This window comes from Protomyctophum bolini, assembly GCF_963924005.1.
Source record: "Protomyctophum bolini genome assembly, chromosome: 24".
Lineage (NCBI taxonomy): Eukaryota > Metazoa > Chordata > Actinopteri > Myctophiformes > Myctophidae > Protomyctophum > Protomyctophum bolini.
In genome coordinates, this window is record NC_137885.1 from 29,253,853 (window position 1) to 29,278,283 (window position 24,431).

Sequence of the window (24,431 nt, forward strand, 5' to 3'; positions counted from 1 at the left end):
TTTATTGAATTTGGATCTTTTTGGGGCATTTGTGAGCTCGTTGTATAAGGCCATTAACCCATTCTGAACGGGAACCCATTTTGGTGTTAGCATCATGTTATGCTTAAGCTATTGAAAAATAGCAGATCTACAAGCTCATAGCGCGCCACCGAGTGGCGCGCTACGAGCTTGTAGGTCTGCTATTTTTGAAAAATCAAAGAGCGACTGACATTTTTTAAATCTGATCTCAGGTCAGAATGGGTTCATCAGAACAGTGTGTGTCCAGTGAAACCTCGTATGAATCTGATCTCAGGTCAGAATGGGTTAACCCATTTTGACCATGAGATCAGATTCTAAAAATGTTCTTCTACATCCTGACAGTTTTCTGATAAATCTATGTTTCTTATGTCAGTCGTTCTATTAAAAAATAGAAGACCTACAAGCTCGTAGCGCGCCACTCGGTGGCGCGCTACGAGCTTGTACATCTGCTATTTTTAAATGGCTATAAAGCATAACGTAATGCTATAACACCAAAAGGGGTTCTTCTCGCCCCAAAATGCGTTTGCTATTGCAGTTGGGTTTTCAACCAGTGGTCCGGGGACCACCAGGGGTCCTTGAGGGGGGTTCCAGGTGGTCCCCATGACTCCCATGCAGCTAAATGATGGAGAGTTGGTTAACCAAATGGACCCCTTATTATTAGATCTTTAACTCTTTAACGCGTAAAATTAAATCACGCTCGTTTCATTTCACGCTAGTTTCGTTTCATTTTCCACGCTTGTTATTTTGATCAACATTTTTATACACCATGGAATTGTGGACAAATTAACAGACAATTAAATATTCTTTAGTCTATAGAGCGCCGCAGTCCCGCCCCCTCTCAGAAAAACGAGTGGCCCAGGAAATGAAACCCCCAATGCATTCTCCCATCGGCACTTCTAATATAATTTATTTAAAGACGGTTACGCCGCGGACAAAGCCAACTCGGATCGTGACAAATCATGACAATGAACACAATGTTTTGGGCCGATCAAATCATTAGAAAGAAGAAAAGAAAGTCAGGAGACAACACTATTTGTTTTGTTTTTGGTCTTATAAATTATTTGATCGGCCCAAAAACATTGTGTTCATTGTCATGATTCGTCACGATCCGAGTTGGCTTTGTCCGCGGCGTAACCGTCTTTAAATAAATTATATTAGAAGTGCCGATGGGAGAATGCATTGGGGTTTCATTTCCTGGGCCACTCGCTTTTCTGAGAGGGGGAGGGGCCTGCGGCGCTCTATAGGGTCTAAGAGAGGCTAAGCTCACAACGTGTCGATTTGGCTATAGTTGAACTATTCAAAAAATTCTGTACTCATCCGTACCGGTACAGTCGGATCTAGCTGAGAGCCACACTGTTCACCATGGTTCTGTACCGTTTACCTTGGTTCTGTACTCATCCGTACCGGTACAGTCGGATCTAGCTGAGAGCCACACTGTTCACCATGGTTCTGTACTCGTCTGTACAGTCAGATTTCATTCTAATTGCCCAACTGACTAACTCGGGACCTGGATCACAAGTTGTACATAATAACTAGATCTACAGTAGAACAGACCGTCTCCGTGCCCAGGACCTGTTTGTACTTGAACATGGGAGTCATGGGGCCGATGCCCATTGGAGCCCTTGACCATCAGGGGCCCTAAGGCAGCCTCAATGACAACAGTAGGCCCCCCTCAGCATACAGTACATACAGTAGGCCCCCCTCAGCGTACAGCTACAAGGCCCCTGCCAGTGGCCCCTGTACAGTAGGCCCCCCTCAGCGTACAGCTACAAGGCCCCTGCCAGTGGCCCCTGTACAGTAGGCCCCCCTCAGCATACAGTACAAGGCCCCTGCCAGTGGCCCCTGTACAGTAGGCCCCCCTCAGTGTACAGCTACAAGGCCCCTGCCAGTGGCCCCTGTACAGTAGGCCCCCCTCAGCGTACAGCTACAAGGCCCCTGCCAGTGGCCCCTGTACAGTAGGCCCCCCTCAGCGTACAGCTACAAGGCCCCTGCCAGTGGCCCCTGTACAGTAGGCCCCCCTCAGCGTACAGCTACAAGGCCCCTGCCAGTGCCCGTGCAATAATATAAGATGACACAGGTGCACCGGTTTTGGAATATCATATAAAACATGTCATATCCCTTAATTCTAAAGAACTCTAAAATTAGAATGTAGAACTATCCTAGAGTTAAGTATACTGTGACTATAGAAGTAATTATAACCACTGCATATGTCCGTCAGTAGCACTTATCTCCATTACACGTCCAGACGCAATCATTTCTGCAGTTCAAAAGGTCCAAGCCAAGCAAAGCTCATTACACTGTAATCTGTTTAGTGCAGAATACAGTATTTACTACAGTCTACCATGATACCGTTCTGGGACCTTTACCGTTAGCTTTAGAAACGGGTAGATTCATTGGTACTCCTGAGGAGGACAGAGTCTGTCTAGTGTGTGATTTAAAGGAGGACAGAGTCTGTCTAGTGTGTGATTTAAAGGAGGACAGAGTCTGTCTAGTGTGTGATTTAAAATAAATTGAAAATGAAATTAATCTTTTGTTTTACTGCCCATTATATGAAGAATTAAGACATGTATTATTTTGTAAAATGACAACCATCTGTGCTGACTTTTTCTGGTTGGAGGACTATGAAAAACTGGAATTTTGTTTTAGGAAAGGTACTTTTGCTTCGGCAGACTTTTTATGCAGGGCGTGGGAAAAAAGGCAGAATGTTTTGTTTGTGTAGAAAAAAAAGAAAAGGGAATATCAACAAAACATATCTGTTTATTGTACACAATGCAATATTGAATGCAATGTTATGGTGTGTCCTGTAAGTCCATGTGGGCTGGGCGCCTTTGGTGCATGACACAAAAATAAAGAAATCTATCTATCTATCTATCTATCATACCATCTACAGTTAACTGAATACAGTATTTACTCTGTTATAGTCTACCATCTACAGTATGCTGCATTTATTCTGTTACAGTCTACACTACAGTCTACTATAGCATAAATATATATTCTTTCACAGTGAACGTTTTTAAGGTGGGGTCCCTGGAACAACATATTTTCAGATGGGGGTCGACGACCAGTTATAGCTATGATCTTTGGGGTCCTTGACTTAAAATAGTTTGAGAAGCATTGATTGATTGATTGATTGATTGAAATATGTATTGACAGGTTTGCAGAATTACAGTACATTTCAATACATTTCAGATTTTACCGGGGGGGCCAGTTTCGAATTGCAGCCGTCCGTATATAGGTGCCCTTTGAGAGCGGTTTTGAAGGAGTCAAGGGATTCACATGTCTTAATGACTGTTGGTAGGGCGTTCCACATTTTGGTGGCATATAGGAGCGAAAGGATAGGCCGATTGGCTTTTCATAAAACTGTCGTGATTCAGATTTAGAAGACAGGAATCTGATCTCAGGTCTTAACCCATTCTGAACGGGAACCCATTCTGGTGTCAGCATCATGTCATGCTTTAGCTATTGAAAAATAGCAGATCTACAAGCTCATAGCGTGCCACCGAGTGGCGCGCTACGAGCTTGTAGGTCTGCTATTTTTGGAAAAATCGAAGAACGACTGACATTTTTAGAATCTGATCTCAGGTCAGAATGGGTTAATCAGACCAGTGTGTGTCCAGTGGAAACCTCGTATGAATCTGATCTCAGGTCAGAATGGGTTAAAGGGTTACGGGCTTATATTAAGTCAAGTCTCTTAGCAGAGAAAGCAGAGGAGACTTCGCACGAGCGCGCACACACGCACGCACACACACGCACGCACACACACACACGCACGCGCACACACACACACACACACACACACACACACACACACACACACACACAGCAGTCTGTCTCTGGCATCAACATCATAATCACACACTAAACCCTGCATGGTGTGAGCTTTCAAAGGAGGATTACATCAGAACCTTGCTGTGCCAACCGTCCACTTTGACACACACACACACACACACACACACAAAGGTTCTGTTGTATCACACCGTGCTTTGACACTGTCCTGTGTGTGTGTGTGTGTGTGTGTGTGTGTGTGTGTGTGTGTGGTTATGGTCTGTGCAGCATTGTGAATACTATACGATCACTAGTAGATTATGGAAACCATGATAAGAACAGATTGAGCAGGAACTCTTATTATCCTACTGTACTGTAAGTACAGTCAGTCGTAGACGATCACCATGTCATGGTTATCAATATGTTTATGCAGCTACAGTATGTGTGTCGTCATAACAATAAAGACCAGCGTTGGTCGAAACACGTTTGTTGCCTTTTAACCCTTTCTGACCTGAGATCAGATTCATACGAGGTTTCCACTGGACACACACACTGGTCTGATTAACCCATTCTGACCTGAGATCAGATTCTAAAAATGTCAGTCGTTCTTCGATTTTTCAAAAATAGCAGACCTACAAGCTCGTAGCGCGCCACTCGGTGGCGCGCTACGAGCTTGTAGATCTGCTATTTTTCAATAGCTAAAGCATAACATGATGCTATAACACCAAAATGGGTTCCCGTTCAGAATGGGTTAATTAAATAAAGGCGTTCCTCTTTGAGGGCCTGCAGATCGTCTCTCTTTTTCTAATAAATATCAATTTCATCAACAAAAATAAACTAGACTAAAATGTTAGGGACTAGTGGTGGAGCAGAGTGTGAAATCAGTCATTAATAAAACGCCACCATGAAGGCCCACCAAAAGAGATATTATTGACAAAAATCTTATGTGAAATTCAGTTGACTAAAACTGGACTAAAACTAAATGACCAAATGTATTAAAAAGAGAGAGATATGGAGAGAGATATGGAGAGAGATATGGCTAAAGTAGATCAAAACTTGCTGTCAAAATCAACACTGCCGTCTGTCAAAGAGTTTGGAATAAAATGTATTTGAATACGGACAGCAGCGTTACAATGGAACACCGTACTGACTCAACACATCTCAGTCAGGCTTCAGCTTAAATACATTATTACCCCCCCCCCCCCCAGGGGTGGGTGGGTCTTGTACACATGACATCAGAGGACCCCTCCAGACACAGACCACACCGGTCACAGAAACCAGCTTCTCATGGCTTGGTTTATGACGTCCTTAAATGTACAAGCATTCCACATTTCCTTGACACGTCTGTGTAAGCAGCTCTACACTCAGACCAGGAATATAAGGTCTACACTCAGACCAGGAATATAAGGTGAGCCCAGACAGAGATACACACAAGAGGCAAGCAGAGCAGGGCAACACAACACAATCGAGCTTAGTCAACCTGTGACCTCGACCCCCGGCCTCACCTCATGGCCCGTTCCCTGATCCACATAACATCCGGCTGATGTCACTTGCTCATCCCCAGCATGGACATAGAAAGGTTTAAAAGCCTCTGGGTTGTCTGCATCTCCAGTGAGGGCACAATTAAGCTTCCACGTTGTTGGTGCCATAAGCTGGATTTTCCCCAATACCCCAAAATCACTCCAGCATGGTACGTAGGCGGTGAAATATGTGACAATCACATCAACGTCGTCATTGTCCGAACGTAAATCATTGTGGTTTATTTTTCAGAGCTTGTAGATCTGCTATTTTTTGGGTAAAAATTATAATACCCTTTTAGGGTATTTCAGCCCCTGCCTCTCTGCACGCCACCCACCGTGCTCAGACGTGTGAAGGAGAAGAGGAGAGGAGGAAAGAGACCCTCCTCCCTTCCTCCTGGGGATCAAAGTCTGTCTTGTGATACAGGTCTGGAACATCATGTGAACCGTGTGAACTCAGTCTGTGATGTAACATGTTGTCTCTGTAACTAACCTAATAACCGTATTATAAACTTTGAGAAACTCCATCATTTTATATTAAAACGCAATCCTCAGAACCATCATTCGTACCCGTCCCCTTGAATGTGTCGTACATAGAGATTTTACAGCTTTCACGTAACTTTTTTTTTTGTTATTTTTCTATAGGACAGGCTTACGTTCCATGTGTGTGAAGCCAGCCATGCAGCCCTTATATGGAATGTATGGAATGCAATGCATGTGCTAATAAAAACCTATTTAAAATATTGTTTTGATGTTCACATTAGCCTTCGGGAAGTATAATTTATTTTATTTTTTAATCACATGCATTCCATACATTCCGTAGGGCTGGGCGAATAAAAGACCACTCGCCCACAAAACACGTTCACTCAGAGGGAACGCTCACCAGTCCCACCAGGGATTCAAAACACGCTCACTCAGAGGGAACGCTCACCAGTCCCACCAGGGATTCAAAACACGCTCACTCAGAGGGAACACTCACCAGTCCCACCACCAGGGATTCAAAACACGCTCACTCAGAGAGAACGCTCACCAGTCCCACCAGGGATTCAAAACACACTCACTCAGAGAGAACGCTCACCAGTCCCACCACCAGGGATTCAAAACACGCTCACTCAGAGAGAACGCTCACCAGTCCCACCAGGGATTCAAAACACGCTCACTCAGTCCCACCAGGGATTCAAAACACGCTCACTCAGAGGGAACGCTCACCAGTCCCACCAGGGATTCAAAACACGCTCACTCAGAGGGAACGCTCACCAGTCCCACCAGGGATTCAAAACACGCTCACTCAGAGAGAACGCTCACCAGTCCCACCAGGGATTCAAAACACGCTCACTCAGAGGGAACGCTCACCAGTCCCACCAGGGATTCAAAACACGCTCACTCAGAGGGAACGCTCACCAGTCCCACCAGGGATTCAAAACACGCTCACTCAGAGAGAACGCTCACCAGTCCCACCAGGGATTCAAAACACGCTCACTCAGAGTAGAGAACGCTCACCTGTCCCACCAGGGATTCAAAACACGCTCACTCAGAGAGAACGCTCACCAGTCCCACCAGGGATTCAAAACACGCTCACTCAGAGAGAGAACGCTCACCAGTCCCACCAGGGATTCAAAACACGCTCACTCAGAGGGAACGCTCACCAGTCCCACCAGGGATTCAAAACACGCTCACTCAGAGGGAACACTCACCAGTCCCACCAGGGATTCCTAAACGTAACCCCAATAAAACTAGATTATGCATACACAAACATTACCTATAATTGCTCCATTCATATTCTGTACTGTTAGTCATAGAATAATCTCTGGACTCTTACATAAAAAAAGCTGTTATGGGGACTAGGTTGGCGGAGGGTGTGTAGAGCCCATAGGATCACATTAGATGATTGACACAGGGGTGAAAAATGGGTTACAAAATCGTGGGATAAAAAAAATATATATATATATAAAAAATAAAATAAAAAAAGCTGTTCAGGGAACATGCCACACAGTAAAATCTGTAACAAGAGTTTACAAATGTAACCAAATGGGCCGGTGATCGAGGGCCATAATCAGTAAGTATAAGTCCCATGTACAGTAACAGTATTGTATGCATATGGGACTGGGGCGAAAGATTACGCTATGTATGTATACTGTATGGCACAATGGACACAAATAGCAATCCAAGTGAGAAGACCAACTTGGCCATTGCCATGATGAATACGTTTTCTGAGGCGAAATCAGCGATCCTATTCTATTCTATTAGAATCCTATTCTTTTTTTAGTTCAAAAGACTATGACTAAAACTAAAATAAAAACAACACTGTTGACTCTCCTGTCAGAATAAAAGCTGATCTACCAGTTGATGCCGTGCGCTGTACACTCGGAGACGTGGAGATCTGTGCATTCTGCAGGAATGAGATGACGTTTTTAAACCCGAGGAAATATGTTTCCTCAATCAAATCAATCAATCTTTATTTGTCACTATACATATTAAAAAAGTAGTATCTTTAAAATGCAGTGAAATGTATGTAGGTCAGCCCCACAGAAGTGAACAGTAATACAGGACAAGAGGACTAAAGCTGAGAATAAATCTACCATTTAAAACACTTCCAACCCTAAAAAAGCAGACTATAATAAATAATTAAGTTAGACTACAATAATAAATAATGTCCATAGAGGTATTAAATGACATGTCCATGTGAAGGGAGAGGGGGGGGGGGGGGGGGGGGTTGTAGTGCGCACGTGCACTCAACTGCCCCTCTCCACGCTCAAAGTGCGTGGGGGGTGACCCGATCCCTGTCGTCTCTCAAGGTCCATGTCATCATTTAAAATATAAATATACTTTTTCACCCGAGGAAATATGTTTCCCGTTGCCTTATATGGCGTGGAATGGGCGTGGAGGCGAATCGCTTGGTTAACACATTCTGACCGGGCACCCATTTTGGTGTTGGCATCATGTTATGCTTTAGCTATTTAAAAATAGCAGATCTACAAGCTCATAGCGCGCCACCGAGTGGCGCGCTACGAGCTTGTAGGTCTGCTATTTTTGAAAAATCGAAGAACGACTGACATTTTTTTAGAATCTGATCTCAGGTCAGAATGGGTTAATCAGACCAGTGTGTGTCCAGTGGAAACCTCGTATGAATCTGATCTCAGGTCAGAATGGGTTAAGAGGCGAAATCATCAGCGATCGGCACAAATGAAGCCATTATTATGCAACCTTTGGTGAATGACGCGTGAGATTGATGGGACGGATTAATACGCTCTCATTACACACTTCATTTACAGCTGTTAAAATGTACATTTCCTTCTCCTAGATCTGCTATTTTTAGACCGCAACACCCCAAGGCAGCGCAACCAAACATAAGATCATTTGTCTGTTAGTTCTACTGGATCTTTTCTCCAGTCCCTCCCTAACATTTTAGTCCAGTTTTTATTTGTTGACAAAATTGTGAGTATATTTAGTCATGGTTTTTGTCAGTTTTAGTTTAGTTATTATGAGTGTTCTTCAGTACTGTAGTACCACCTGGTATGGATGTCTGTCTGCAGCCCTAAAGTCACAACTGCTGCAACAACTGAACATTTGTTCAAAGATTGTTGGACAACAACTTCAGAAACTTTATACATCCACGTATGATAACAGCATCCTAAGGTTAGCAAGGAATATCACCTCTAATACTAAGCATGTGTTGTATGGAGAATATAGGTTGTTGCTACCTTCAGGAAGGAGATATGGTGTACCAGCATACAATAAGGTCAGACTAAAGAGGTCCTTTGTCCACCAGTCGACCTTGAGGCTTAATCAGGAGATGTAGTAGCCACAGGATAATCTAAGCGGTGGATATTGCTCTTGTCTTCATGTCTTTATGTGTGTAAATTGTCTTGTTCTTTGTGTTTGTATGTGTTTCTGCATACTTGGCTGCTGTGTCGCAAGACAAATTTCAGTGTGAACTGACAATAAAGTACTATATCATACTATATCATATCATAGTTTTTGTCTAAAAGGTAGTCGACCAACATTTTGTGTCACAGTTTCAGTGGATGAAATCAACGCGGCATCATGCACACCGCTGCACCGGCACACATTTTGTGACCAAATTTGACTGAGGGAATCATAGCTTCAAATGGACATATTGGTTGTTCAGTTTGACCCACCAGGTTTGGAGATTTGCGTTATAGAGTAACGCCTTGCAGAGAAACAGCGAGTTGAGACTTGACACTTATTTCAGACATGTGCTCTAGTATGTGAAGAGTCTGCCTGTGCTATTAACTCATTTAAAATAATAAAAGCTTGAGTTTGCGCGATGGCCAGGCTCTCAGTCAAATCTGGTCACATTTGGCCTTCAGCCAAGAACATCCGTTAACGACACAAGCAGTAGTAAAATACTTCTGAACGTGAATACTATGGGCTAGTCGCTAATGAATGATAATGACTTTACAGTCATTCTTTTTTTTTTTTTATATATATATATTTTTTTATCCCACGATTTTGTAACCCATTTTTCACCCCTGTGTCAATCATCTAATGTGATCCTGGGCTCTACACACCCTCCGCCAACCTAGTCCCCATATATGGGGGACAAGGGGAGACCAACCTAGTCCCCATATATGGGGGACAAGGGGAGACCAACCTAGTCCCCATATATGGGGGACAAGGGGAGACCAACCTAGTCCCCATATATGGGGGACAAGGGGAGAGCAACGGACTTGAACTCATGCTCCCTTCATGCCTGAGTGTCCAAGTTGCTCCTTTACAACCTGACAGGGGGGAGTTTCCCTGGTTGGACGTCGTAGCACGTGGAAGGAACACGTTATTCCAACCAGTTCCTTTCCCCTCCATCAGGCGCCCCGGCTGGTCATTCATGACCTGCATGTACACTTGGAAAATGGCCCGAAACATTTCTCACTTCCTGAAAAGCTGATCAATTCGGGCTTCATTTTCGACCATGTTGTCCCACAATGTCACGCCATGATTACATTATGTAATACTGTAATGTAATGATTACATTAGGCCATCAGTCACGAAGTGGAGAGTAAAATTGAGAGGGACGTCTCGATAATGGCATCAGCATCCTCAGTCATGGTTCTACATGTTCTACTGTACGCCATACTGTACTCATTGCGAATGCAGTGAGCCCTTACTATGAGACCTAGCAGATCATGTCTGTCTGTCTGTCTGTCTGTCTGTGTGTCTGTGTGTCTGTCTGTCTGTCTGTCTGTCTGTCTGTCTGTCTGTCCCGCTTGTCTGTCCCGCTATATGTCCAAATATGGAGTGTGTTGCATCAACACAATCACTCAGCTCCATATATGGGCACAAAAGTGTTGCATCAACAAACGAATCACTCAGCTCCATATATGGGCACAAAAGGGGCCAGGTCCACATATACAGTAACAGCGGGACAGACACACAGACAGACAGACAGACAGACAGACAGACACACAGACAGACAGGCAGACAGACAGACAGACACACAGACAGACAGACATGATCTGCAGAGTCTCAGCTGCGTTCGCTTCCCGCGTTTGCGCGTCTTACTGGTAAACATGTTCTACTATACTGTACTCAATAGGATTAGTCTTACTGGTAAACATGTTCTACTATACTGTACTCAATAGGATTAGTCTTACTGGTAAACATGTTCTACTATACTGTACTCAATAGGATTAGGTCTTACTGGTAAACATGTTCTACTATACTGTACTCAATAGGATTAAACATGTTCTACTATACTGTACTCAATAGGATTAGGTCTTACTGGTAAACATGTTCTACTATACTGTACTCAATAGGATTAAACATGTTCTACTATACTGTACTCAATAGGATTAGGCCCAACTCTAATGGTTCTTACCAGTAAGACGCGCAAACGCGGGAAGCGAACGCAGCTCGTACATATTTGGGTTTTGGACGTATAGCTGCTTTGGGGACTCCTTATATGGTGCCCCTTTTGTGCCCATATATGGAGCTGAGTGGACCTGGCCCCTTTTGTGCCCATATATGGAGCTGAGTGATTGCTGATGCAACACACTCCATATTTGGATAGCGGGACAGACAGACAGACAGACAGACAGACACACAGACAGACAGACAGACATGATCTGCTAAGTCTCATAGTAAGTGCTCACTGAATTCGCAATCAAGTGAACGCCCTACCTCCATCCATCCACCTCCATCCATCCACCCAACAGGTGAACGCCCTACCTCCATCCATCCACCTCCATCCATCCACCTCCATCCATCCACCTCCATCCATCCACCCAGCAGGTGAACGCCCTACCTCCATCCATCCACCTCCATCCATCCACCTCCATCCATCCACCCAGCAGGTGAACGCCCTACCTCCATCCATCCACCTCCATCCATCCACCTCCATCCATCCACCTCCATCCATCCACCTCTATCCATCCACCTCTATCCATCCATCCACCTCCATCCATCCACCTCCATCCATCCACCTCCATCCATCCACCTCCATCCATCCACCCAGCAGGTGAACGCCCTACCTCCATCCATCCACCTCCATCCATCCACCTCCATCCATCCACCTCTATCCATCCACCTCTATCCATCCATCCACCTCCATCCATCCACCTCCATCCATCCACCTCCATCCATCCACCTCCATCCATCCACCTCCATCCATCCACCCAGCAGGTGAACGCCCTACCTCCATCCATCCACCTCCATCCATCCACCTCCATCCATCCACCTCCATCCATCCACCCACCAGGTGAACGCCCTACCTCCATCCATCCACCTCCATCCATCCACCTCCATCCATCCACCTCCATCCATCCACCTCCATCCATCCACCCAGCAGGTGAACGCCCTAGCTCCATCCATCCACCTCCATCCATCCACCTCCATCCATCCACCTCCATCCATCCACCCAGCAGGTGAACGCCCTACCTCCATCCATCCACCTCCATCCATCCACCTCCATCCATCCACCTCCATCCATCCACCTCCATCCATCCATCCACCTCCATCCATCCACCTCCATCCATCCACCCAGCAGGTGAACGTCCTACCTCCATCCATCCACCTCCATCCATCCACCTCCATCCATCCACCTCCATCCATCCACCCACCAGGTGAACGCCCTACCTCCATCCATCCACCTCCATCCATCCACCTCCATCCATCCACCCAGCAGGTGAACGCCCTACCTCCATCCATCCACCTCCATCCATCCACCTCCATCCATCCACCTCTATCCATCCACCTCCATCCATCCACCTCCATCCATCCACCTCCATCCATCCACCCAGCAGGTGAACGCCCTACCTCCATCCATCCACCTCCATCCATCCACCTCCATCCATCCACCTCCATCCATCCACCCAGCAGGTGAACGCCCTACCTCCATCCATCCACCTCCATCCATCCACCTCTATCCATCCACCCAGCAGGTGAACGCCCTAGCTCCATCCATCCACCTCCATCCATCCACCTCCATCCATCCATCCATCCATCCACCCACCCAGCAGGTGAATGAGCTCTCCTGACATGATCATATAGAGCACCGAAAGTCTGACGTGTCTTTCAGTAGAGGGCGCCAATACACAGGTTCATGTATTTTTTTATTTGCAGTGAAATCTCCATAGGGGTGATTTTAGATCGCTTCATATAAGAACTGTGTTTGAAAAATAAACCGACCACCCCGGCCTTTCTGTCAGGGGGAGTGGCTGTGTGTCGTTAATGATGTCCATTCATATCTGATACAGCCAGTTTCTGGAGAAAATGGAATTAATGTGGCCGCAAAAGCCTTGAAACTTCATATGAAGGCAATGTCGCTGCTAATATACGTCACGCCCAGCTGTCAACACATTGCATTCCTGAGATTCCTCGTTGACGTAAGCTCAGCTGGTGGTGACTCGACTCGTACTATAACCACGAAACATTAAATATCAATAAAATAAAAATAAACTTAATTAACATTCAGTTTCTGTTGTGCGACGGGCAGATGCAGCCACCCCGCCTACCCGGAAATGTAGTCTCTGGGTTGTTTGACTCGTTTCTAACGCTTTATTTTGTTACTCTTTGGGTGTATTTGTACATTTCCACCTTCAGTTGATGCTTCATAATCCATAGGAGTGAAAAGGCCGGGGTGATCGAACACAGTTCTTATATGAGGCGATCTAAAATCCCTCCTATGGGGATTACAATGCAAATAAAACATACATGAACCTGGGGACTGACGCCCTCTGCTGACAGTGACGTCAGGACTTCGGTGCTCTATATCAGCGGTGCCCAAAAGGTAGATCATGATCTACCAGTAGATCACACAGGCTGTGCAGGTAGATCACATGCCCCTAAAAATATATAATTTTAATTTAAAATAGGCATCTGCCACTTGAATTAAGGCGACTTGACTTTTGACATCAAAAAGTGCCTGTCAGCTCAAAGCCACAATGCAATAAATATCTTCTATGTTTTCAAAAGTGTTGCACACAAACCTCCGTAGCATTACAAAGTTATATACAGTATAGGCCTACTAAAAAAACAACCAATTCCATTTCCACCCTTCTATTATATGTGACCACTATTCCAAAGGTGGGCTACTTTAGAAAAAAAACTATTTTCAGCAAGTTGGCAATTCTTTGGGTGGGTAGATCTCGTTTAGCTGGGCATTTTGAAGGTAGCTCTCAAGTCAAAAAAGTGTGGGCGCCCCTGCTCTATATGATATGATGCTCTCCGCGGTGGAAGGACGTCTCACGTCTCCTGCTAAAACCAGTTGCCAAGACAACTGGTTTCAGTTGATCAAGGTTCAAGGTTCTTTATCATTTGTCTCCCGAGGAAGACATTAGTCTTAGACTAAAAAGGGCCCGCATGCAAGCGTAGCCCTTATGTTCATGTCGCCACAGGAAAGTACATTTACTTAAGTACTGTACTCAAGTACAATTGTGTTATTTGTACTTTACCTGAGAAATTCCAATAATATTACTTCTACTCCACTACATCTCAGAGGCAAAACTTTTTCTTTTTTTACTTTTACTTTTACTACTACATTTATTTGAAACTTTGAATTACTAGTTAGTTACTTTGTAGATTTGGGCTCACAATGCGTTGCGATCGATGCATTGTGAGCTTGTAGATCTGCCATTTCCAAATATCTGTAAACATTTGAAAACTTGAAATGAGACATTCTGCATAGTAGTGAGTACTTTCTATACTTTAGTACATTTTGTACTTTTACGCTATAGTACATTTTGAATTCCGGACTTTTAGGCTATACTCGTAACGGAGTAATCTTTGTTTATTTATTTAACCCATTCTGAACGGGAACCCATTTTGGTGTTGGCATTATGTTGTGCTTTAGCTATTGAAAAATAGCAGATCTACAAGCTCATAGCGCGCCACCGAGTGGCGCGCTACGAGCTTGTAGGTCTGCTATTTTTGGGGGAAAAAATCGAAGAACGACTGACATTTTTTTAGAATCTTATCTCAGGTCAGAATGGGTTATAATCAGACCAGTGTGTGTCCAGTGGAAACCTCGTATGAATCTGATCTCAGGTCAGAATGGGTTATAATCAGACCAGTGTGTGTGTGTCCAGTGGAAACCTCGTATGAATCTGATCTCAGGTCAGAATGGGTTATAATCAGACCAGTGTGTGTGTGTGTCCAGTGGAAACCTCGTATGAATCTTATCTCAGGTCAGAATGGGTTATAATCAGACCAGTGTGTGTGTGTCCAGTGGAAACCTCGTATGAATCTGATCTCAGGTCAGAATGGGTTAATCAGACCAGTGTGTGTGTGTCCAGTGGAAACCTCGTATGAATCTGATCTCAGGTCAGAATGGGTTAATCAGACCAGTGTGTGTCCAGTGGAAACCTCGTATGAATCTGATCTCAGGTCAGAATGGGTTAATCAGACCAGTGTGTGTGTCCAGTGGAAACCTCGTATGAATCTGATCTCAGGTCAGAATGGGTTAATCAGACCAGTGTGTTGTGTCCAGTGGAAACCTCGTATGAATCTGATCTCAGGTCAGAATGGGTTATAATCAGACCAGTGTGTGTGTGTGTCCAGTGGAAACCTCGTATGAATCTGATCTCAGGTCAGAATGGGTTAATGGGATTAAAAACGGAGTAGTTCTGTAATCAGAACCAGCTGTGTTTGGACTAGGACGATAGAGGGTATGCGCATGTGTGACATCATCACCAAACCCGGAGGTTATGCATGAACGCCCACTGAGTGGCAATAAACTACTGTCTGGCCCCGACAGCCCAGACCTCCACACAGAGAAGTCCTGTCTGATCGCATTAAACCATGTTAAAAACTCACTTTGCCTGTTGCCTTGCCACTCGATGTGCCATTCACTTTAACCCACTCTGACCCGACATCAGATTCTAAAAATGTCTTTATACATCCTGACAAGTTTTCATTCTGACCTTGAGATCAGATTCTAAAAAAAATGTCTTCTATGTCAGTCGCTCTTCGATTTTTCAAAAATAGCAGACCTACAAGCTCGTAGCGCGCCGCTCGTAGCGCGCCACTCGGTGAGCTTGTAGATCTGCATACCCTCTATACAGATGACTTAAATCAAGATTCATTTGCCAATCACGTTTTCGTTCAAAGGAAGTAATTAAAATTGGCTTTTTATGGACTTCTGATATAAAAATAGTAAAATACTATTGCCATCCATTGTTAGGTATACAGTATGTCCATATGATGACCACGTACATGGTCTAAAAGTGTTGTTTTTTTACATTAGGTACAACATTAGGTACAATGTTTAAATTATGTTTAAATTAATTGCATGACTAAAATCTGAAAAACAAAAAGGTAATCTATAAATTGGGTGCTTTTCTGAAAAATGTTCTTCCACTGTATATAAATAGGGAAAGCCTTCCGATATTATGTCTACTGTATGTATATCGTGTCATCTGTAATGTATTGTATAGTACTTTCGATTGTATACTTTTATGAATCTGTGCTACCAAACCATGTGATCACGGTCGTGAGTTAAACAAATGACGAATGATGAACACCGTTTGTTTGGTGTTGTTGTGAGGGAAACCAAACTGATCACCATCACAAGACATAATAGCTCCCAAGGACATGGACGGGGCACAAAAACACCCCACGAGTCTCATGTTGCCTCTGAATGAAGCCAGAGAATAATGTCAAATCTGGGAATTACATTTCTTCTCCAATGTGTTTGTAAAAAGGTGTCTGTCTGTCTAGTGTCTACTAACATATCCAACATTGGTTTCCATTCAGCCACCCTATAGGGGAATTTTTGACAGCTGCTGAAAGTCGGGGTATCGTTACCCACTTGAGCCCCATCGCCCCCCGCTGTGTCGAGCACTCGATAAATCTAATCACCAGAACCTAATCAATCTGCAATTTCATTATGCTTTAAGTATAGCGTGTGATGTGTGATGTGTCAAACTAGGGGGTTTTCATGATTCTGAATCCAATTCCGAGCATTAGTTTTGCACGAAGAACACTCCTTGGGGCTAAATGTGGCCATATTATTATGAACTGCTAAATCAGCTGGTCCTTCATTTAACCCATTCTGAACGGGAACCCATTCTGGTGTTAGCATCATGTTATGCTTTAGCTATTGAAAAATAGCAGATCTACAAGCTCATAGCGCGCCACCGAGTGGCGCGCTACGAGCTTGTAGGTCTGCTATTTTTGAAAAATCGAAGAACGACTGACATTTTTTAGAATCTGATCTCAGGTCAGAATGGGTTCATCAGACCAGTGTGTGTCCAGTGGAAACCTCGTATGAATCTGATCTCAGGTCAGAATGGGTTCATCAGACCAGTGTGTGTCCAGTGGAAACCTCGTATGAATCTGATCTCAGGTCAGAATGGGTTAATGTGCCTTTGCGATGCAAGCTGCTCCACGCCGTGATATTGGCATCATGGCCGCCGCGAGGCGATGGCATTTGGAGACGTGTTTCCGAGAAAAGCCGTTTTTATTATCACACCGTCAGAGCTGGTTATGTGTGGACTCTGCACGTCTGCTGCTATCCTACTCTAAATGCACCACGTCTCTGCGTGCGTGCCTGCGTGCGTGCCTGCGTGCGTGTCTGCGTGCGTGCGTGTGCGCGTACGGTATAATGCATGTAACTCGAGAACCGTTTGGGCCCCAACCGACTTCAACAAACAAGAAAATGCAGCGAAAACAAACAAATACAGTTCTCGATCCGTCCCAACTGTCATGGCGGATCCAGACATGGATAAGGTGTTATCTTTTAGAAGGAGATTCGTCTACCATCGACACTGCTATTATATATATATATATATATATATATATATATATATTACTGCCCATGTGAACTACTTCTCAGAGAAGATCACCCAACACCAGACCAGCTGGACAAAAAAAATCATGAATGACCTATGACCTATGACCCAAAGAGCAAAGAGGCTTAAGAAAGAAATATGAACCACTGTCAATCTCTCCCCACACACACACACACACACACACACACACACACACACACACACACACACACACACACACACACACACACACACACACACACACACACACACACACACACACACACACACACACACACACACACACACACACACACACACACACACACACACACACACACACACACACACACAGTTGTTAACCCATTCTGACCTGAGATCATATTCATACGAGGTTTCCGCTGGACACACACTGGTCTGATTAACCCATTCTGACCTGAGATCAGATTCTAAAAATGTCAGTCGTTCTTCGATTTTTCAAAAATAGCAGACCTACAAGCTCGTAGCGCGCCACTCGGTGGCGCGCTACGAGCTTGTAGGTCTGCTATTTTTCAATAGCTAAAGCACGACATAATGCTGCTAACACCAGAATGGGCTCCTGTTCAGAATGGGTTAAACTAGTCCTTACCCGTTCTGAATATATGAACACCAAATTATGTCTGGGTAGGATTTTGTTAACAGATGATCTTGGGAAGTTGGGCTGGGCACAAAAGTAGGCTAATGTTATTATCTAAGACGGACGGACAGACAGACAGACAGACAGACAGATAATGTTGCTGGGTGTCCAATGCTGTCCAAACGATAACCGCTAGGCGTGAAGATTTTGGTAACCGATCAAATAAAAACCATAGCCTATACGTCTAACTTCTTCCCCGTCATTAGCCTTGTAAACAAGCGTTACTATAGTGCTGATTTATATACTGCATTGCTCTAGGAAAATAGCCAAATAGATCTACAAGCTCATTTCCCCCCCCCCCCCCCCCCCCCCCCAGTTGTCCACTAAAGTGCAAATTTACTCATTGAATTATGGTTCAATTTGGAGCGACCCTTCAAGTTACTAAATCAATGGATGTTATCCACGGCCCCGCCCCCCTCCCCCGGGGCAATAATGTAATCTTGTGACCGCCATGACTAAATAACATTAAGTTACAAATTAGTTGTTTTTGAGGCTACGCGACCAGAGCACTTAAAACACGGAACATGTCCACTTAAATTCATGCCACGGTGCTTAAAAGTCGAAAAACAAAATGGTTAAAGCTTTCGCGTGTTTGTTCAGTGACAGACAGGGGTCTCCCCATCGTTCAGTGACAGACAGGGGTCTCCCCATCGTTCAGTGACAGACAGGGGTCTCCCCATCGTTCAGTGACAGACAGGGGTCTCCCCATCGTTCAGTGACAGACAGGGGTCTCCCCATCGTTCAGTGACAGACAGGGGTCTCCCCATCGTTCAGTGACAGACAGGGGTCTCCCCATCGTTCAGTGACAGACAGGGGTCTCCCCATCGTTCAGTGACAGACAGGGGTCTCCCCATCGTTCAGTGACAGACAGGGGTCTCCCCATCGTTCAGTGACAGACAGGGGTCTCCCCATCGTTCAGTGACAGACAGGGGTCTCCCCATCGTTCAGTGACAGACAGGGGTCTCCCCATCGTTCAGGTGACAGACAGGGGTCTCCCCATCTCCATAGTATACAGAAAAGACATTGTCAGGTTGGACAACAACTTCAGAAACTTTATACATCCACATATGATAACAGCATCCTAAGGTTAGCAAGGAATATCACCTCTAATACTAAGCATGTGTTGTATGGAGAATATATAGGTTGCTACCCTCAGGAAGGAGATATGGTGTACCAGCATACAATAAGGTCAGACTAAAGAGGTCTTTTGTCCACCAGTCGACCTTGAGGCTTAATCAGGAGATGTAGTAGCCACAGGATAATCTAAGCGGTGGATATTGCTCATGTCTTTATGTAAGTAAATTGTCTTGTTCTTTGTGTTTGTATATGTTCTGCATACTTGGCTGCTGTGTCGCAAGACAAATTTCAGTGTGAACTGACAATAAAGTACTATATCATATCATCACATATATACTGTATCCTGAACTGTACATACTGTATGGGCTATAGCAATTTGATCAATCCAGTCAAACCTTTATGACTGAATTGATTGGATCATATTTTTTTTCATGACGAGGAACACAATAATGTGAATTTGAGCCCCATCTGAAAAAATGTCAAATGTTCAAAGAAAGTCAAGATTATTATTTATTATTTCTAAATAGCTGATGCATATATAGGGCCCTGCAGGGGGTCCACACCCCAGGACCCACTTTGGGAACCCCTGCATTAGACCTTATTAAGGACCCCTTTTCCACCAGTTGGTTCCCAGTGGGAACCGGTTCAGTTCTTTTTGGTTTTTAGTCCATGAGCCAGAGCTCCAAAAATTGGTGGGCGAACTATACCCTATATTAAATTGTTTATAAGATCAATACAAGTAAATTAATACATGATAGCCCTTCCACAGTAGTAGCTTTTATTTATTTTTTGAATATTTTGAATATTTTCCTACATAATGCCTCATTTGCATATTTAAAAATGTAAATTTGTAATACAATAAATCATTGTCTTCGTGTAAGTACTCAATTGTGGAAGTTTCATGGTGATAATCTAATATAGGTATGGTTTTGCTACACTCAATTCATAATTAACGTTTGAATTTTGGAGCTCTGGCTCATGGACTAAAAACCAAAGATAACTGAACGGTTCCCACTGGGAACCAACCGGTGGAAAAGGGGCCTCAGAGTGTGTACACATTAACGCTCAAGTTGAAGCCACATGTGGGTCCATTTGGTTCCGAACTATCCACCGAACTATCCAACATATGATAACAGCATCCTAAGGTTAGCAAGGAATATCACCTCTAATACTAAGCATGTGTTGTATGGAGAATACAGGTTGCTACCTTCAGGAAGGAGATATGGTGTACCAGCATACAATAAGGTCAGACTAAAGAGGTCCTTTGTCTACCAGTCGACCTTGAGGCTTAATCAGGAGATGTAGTAGCCACAGGATAATCTAAGCGGTGGATATTGCTCATGTCTTTATGTATGTAAATTGTCTTGTTCTTTGTGTTTGTATATGTGTTTCTGCATACTTGGCTGCTGTGTTGCAAGACAAATTTCAGTGTGAACTGACAATAAAGTACTATATCATATCATATAACAATATATATATATATCGATTATATGTTTGTTCAAATCACTATATCATATCATATATCTGGGGGCCCCCTGGAGCTCCGTTAATGACCCCCCACTTTGAGAATAATCGTCACAGAACACAGGAAAGCCTACAGAATAAACGAGTGACAATATAAGTAAACAAAGGAACAAATAGCAGACAGATTTTGAACTGTAACACAATTCAAATCGAATCCGATATAAATGGGTTCTCCCTTCTGACTGTTTGCTTTTTTCTCTTGTCTAACTTAATCATTTTTGCTCACCTGTTGTTTGCAATTAAGCTATAGTCCCACTGAGGCTCCCACACAGGTAGAAAATGTACAGTGGCAAAGAAAAAAATCGATTGTAAAATGTGTGGAATGCTCATGACCTTTAAGAGAAAAAGGCTTCTGGAAATAACATTAAAAGGAATTTGCATGAAATCTTTAAAACTGTATTTACAAAAAAAAGGACAGCAGAGCGTGAGGGGGAATCAATCGCAATTAAAAAGTGGATGAGCAGCCCACACAGAGAGCTCGACAAATATCATAGCATACTTAATCATTATCACCGCGCTGCCCAACAATAACACCAATAGTCATGATGAACACATCAAGGCTATTAATCATGACAAACATGGCGTGTTAAATAATTAGGCGTAATTGACAACAACGGCATGTTCACTGAGGAAGCGAGCGCGCGCAGAAAGAAAGAAAGTCAGCTGCTGTGTTGTTGTTGTTGTTGTTATAAGTTAGGTCATTTCTTACCTCACACAATGCTCGCAGAATACAAGCCAAGTCAGGCTTTGCTTTGCAGACAGAGCGCTGGCCGGTGGAGACGCTCCTCTCTCCTCTCCTCCGCTGGGGAAGAAAGAATAAAGTCCTATATCCTCTCCTCTCCTCTCCTCCGCTGGGGAAGAAAAAGAAATAATAAAGTCCTATATCCGTGCCGTCACTGCCGTGAGCTCCTCTGCTCTCCTCTCCTCTCCGCTCCGCTCTGCTATAGTTGGAGTTGTTGAATAATACCCTTTGATTTCCTGAAGAAGGCAATTAGCCTAATGAAGAGCAGAGAGCTGCCTGTGCGCGCAGACTGTTTGTTAGCCCCTCTGTCGGAACGCCCCTCCCTGGGTCAGCTCGATCTATCGTGCCTGGGTCTCAGGTCTGGGTCTCAAAAATGTCAGAAACTTCAGTACCATTGGGTTCTGACTTGTTGTGGGGCTATAGCAGACTGTCTGACTGACTGTGCTATGTGTGTGCACGTTACGCGTGTCTTCGTTCAACAGCTGTGCGAGTGTTGACAGTTCAACAGTTACGGTAGCAATGAAGCCTGTACTGCACTATAGCCCTGGTCCAATGCTTACAGCGAGTGTCTCTCTCTGACGCCTTCCACAGCCCTCTGGTCATATTTCCACTCCCGTGCGCTGTTTTTCTAATACCAGCAAATAAACAAAACGACGTAACCACTCACCGAAATAAAGCCTGCTAGACCTTGGTAAAAGTCTATTCTCGAACCTGGGAAGCGTCTCAGGTCCCCAGTTTCTCTCTAAAATGCACTTTGTGTCATCTTAATAACGCAATGTACCCTGAATTTACCGGGCAGTCATTTCTTCTACTATGGCATTTCCGGGTTTTACCCGCGCCGATCTGGCTGGATTCATTTTATTTAATGATTAAAATAGTGCATTTTAGAGAGAAACTGGGCACCGGAGACGCTTCCCAGGTTCGAGAATAGACTTTTACCAAGGTTTAGCAGGCTTTATTTCGGTAAGTGGTTACGTCGTTTTGTTTATTTGCTGGTATTAAAAAAAAACAGCGCACGGGAGTGGAAATATGACCAGTGGGCTGTGGAAGGTACTTCCACAAGGCGTCAGAGAGAGACACTCGCTGTAAGCATTGGACCAGGGCTAGTAGCCTACTGCACTCGCTGCAAGTCTGCAACTACAGCCAGCCTACCTATAAAATGTACTCTGCATTACAGTTGAGTGAGTGAGTCTATTCCTACTAACTAGCCTCGATACCCAGGCTTTCATTTCGTCTGCGCGAAAGATGAAACTACTAACTGACTGGCGTCATATACGTACCGTGATCAGTCAGTCAGCGATCAACTCGTGTGTGTGTGTGTGTGTGTGTGCGCCTGTAGCCTAGTAGAGGCTTCATTCCATATCCCGGAGGTATGGGTGAATGGACGCGCTGTGATTGGATAGTTTTAGTTGTCAGGCCAACAGCTGACTTTAATAATAATTGTCCTCATGATCCTGACCTGTACTGTATATACAGTGAAACGTGACAGAAGTCAGTCATAATGACTGATAACTCAAAACTCATAATAATAATAATAATAATAATAATAGTAAATTATTTACTAAATCTGAGAAAAGGGTTCACTTTTTCACATTTTCGACAACAAGCCACTCCATTAACATTAACAAAAAAAAGGCAGCCACAGTGGACCTTAATGCCCCAGCAGAATGTACCACTTTATCTTGTCTTAGACTAGACACCAGTGTCTCTTTCTTGTCAATATGTGTAGACTATATTATGCAACATAGTAATTATTTTTTGAACAAACATATAATCGATATATATATATTGATATATCGTTATATGATATGATATAGTACTTTATTGTCAGTTCACACTGAAATTTGTCTTGCGACACAGCAGCCAACTATATGCAGAAACACATATACAAACACAAAGAACAAGACAAGTCACATACATAAAGACATGAGCAATATCCACCGCTTAGATTATCCTGTGGCTACTACATCTCCTGATTAAGCCTCAAGGTCGACTGGTGGACAAAGGACCTCTTTAGTCTGACCTTATTGTATGCTGGTACACCATATCTCCTTCCTGAGGGTAGCAACCTATATTCTCCATACAACACATGCTTAGTATTAGAGGTGATATTCCTTGCTAACCTTAGGATGCTGTTATCATATGTGGATGTATAAAGTTTCTGAAGTTGTTGTCCAACAATCTTTGAACAAATGTTCAGTTGTTGCAGCAGTTGTGACTTTAGGGCTGCAGACAAACATCCATACCAGGTGGTACTACAGTACTGAAGAACACTCATAATAACAGAAGTGAAAAACAAAAGGAGAATCCGTCTACTAGCACCGAAGGATCTTAGACGGCGAAGGAAGTAGATTCTTTGCTTTGTTTTCTTACACACTGAATCAATCTGATCTTTCCATGACAAAAGATGGTCTATTACTACTCCTAGGTATTTGTACGAACATACCTGGTTGATCGGTTCACCATGAATAGTAATGGGGGATCTGTGTATCTCTGGTGGTGTACCAAAAACAATCTCTTCTGTCTTTTTTGTGTTAATGATGAGAGCGTTGTTATCACTCCATTCAACCACCTTATTTACTCTGTGTTGGTGCAGTCCAGGATCACTGGAACTATCTAGGAGAGAGATCAAAACTGTATCATCTGAGTATTTTAGAATGTATTGGTCTGGTGTGTCAGTGCGACATTCAGACAGGCATTCCTCAATACGACAGCTGTCAGTATAGACTAGGGTGAAAAGTACAGCTGAGCTCACACAACCCTGGGGAGCACCAACATTAGTAGTTAATGCTGATGAGAGGGTTGTGTTCACTTTCACCCTCTGTACTCTGTTAGTAAGAAAAGAAGCATACCAGTGAATTAAGTATGGATTCAGTTCCAACTGTACC

General features: G+C 43.9%; 1 protein-coding gene across 1 annotated transcript in view; it reads right to left on the reverse strand.

Annotated features, from left to right (window-relative positions):
- crfa4 (cytokine receptor family, class I receptor 4) overlaps positions 1-21,628 on the reverse strand; it is a gene marked incomplete at its 3' end in the record, with an annotated part of 69,064 nt that extends 47,436 nt beyond the window's left edge. Inside the window, exon 1 of the mRNA XM_080758631.1 lies at positions 21,511-21,628. The remainder of the gene's footprint in view (positions 1-21,510) is intronic.
- Positions 21,629-24,431: the final 2,803 nt, after the last annotated feature.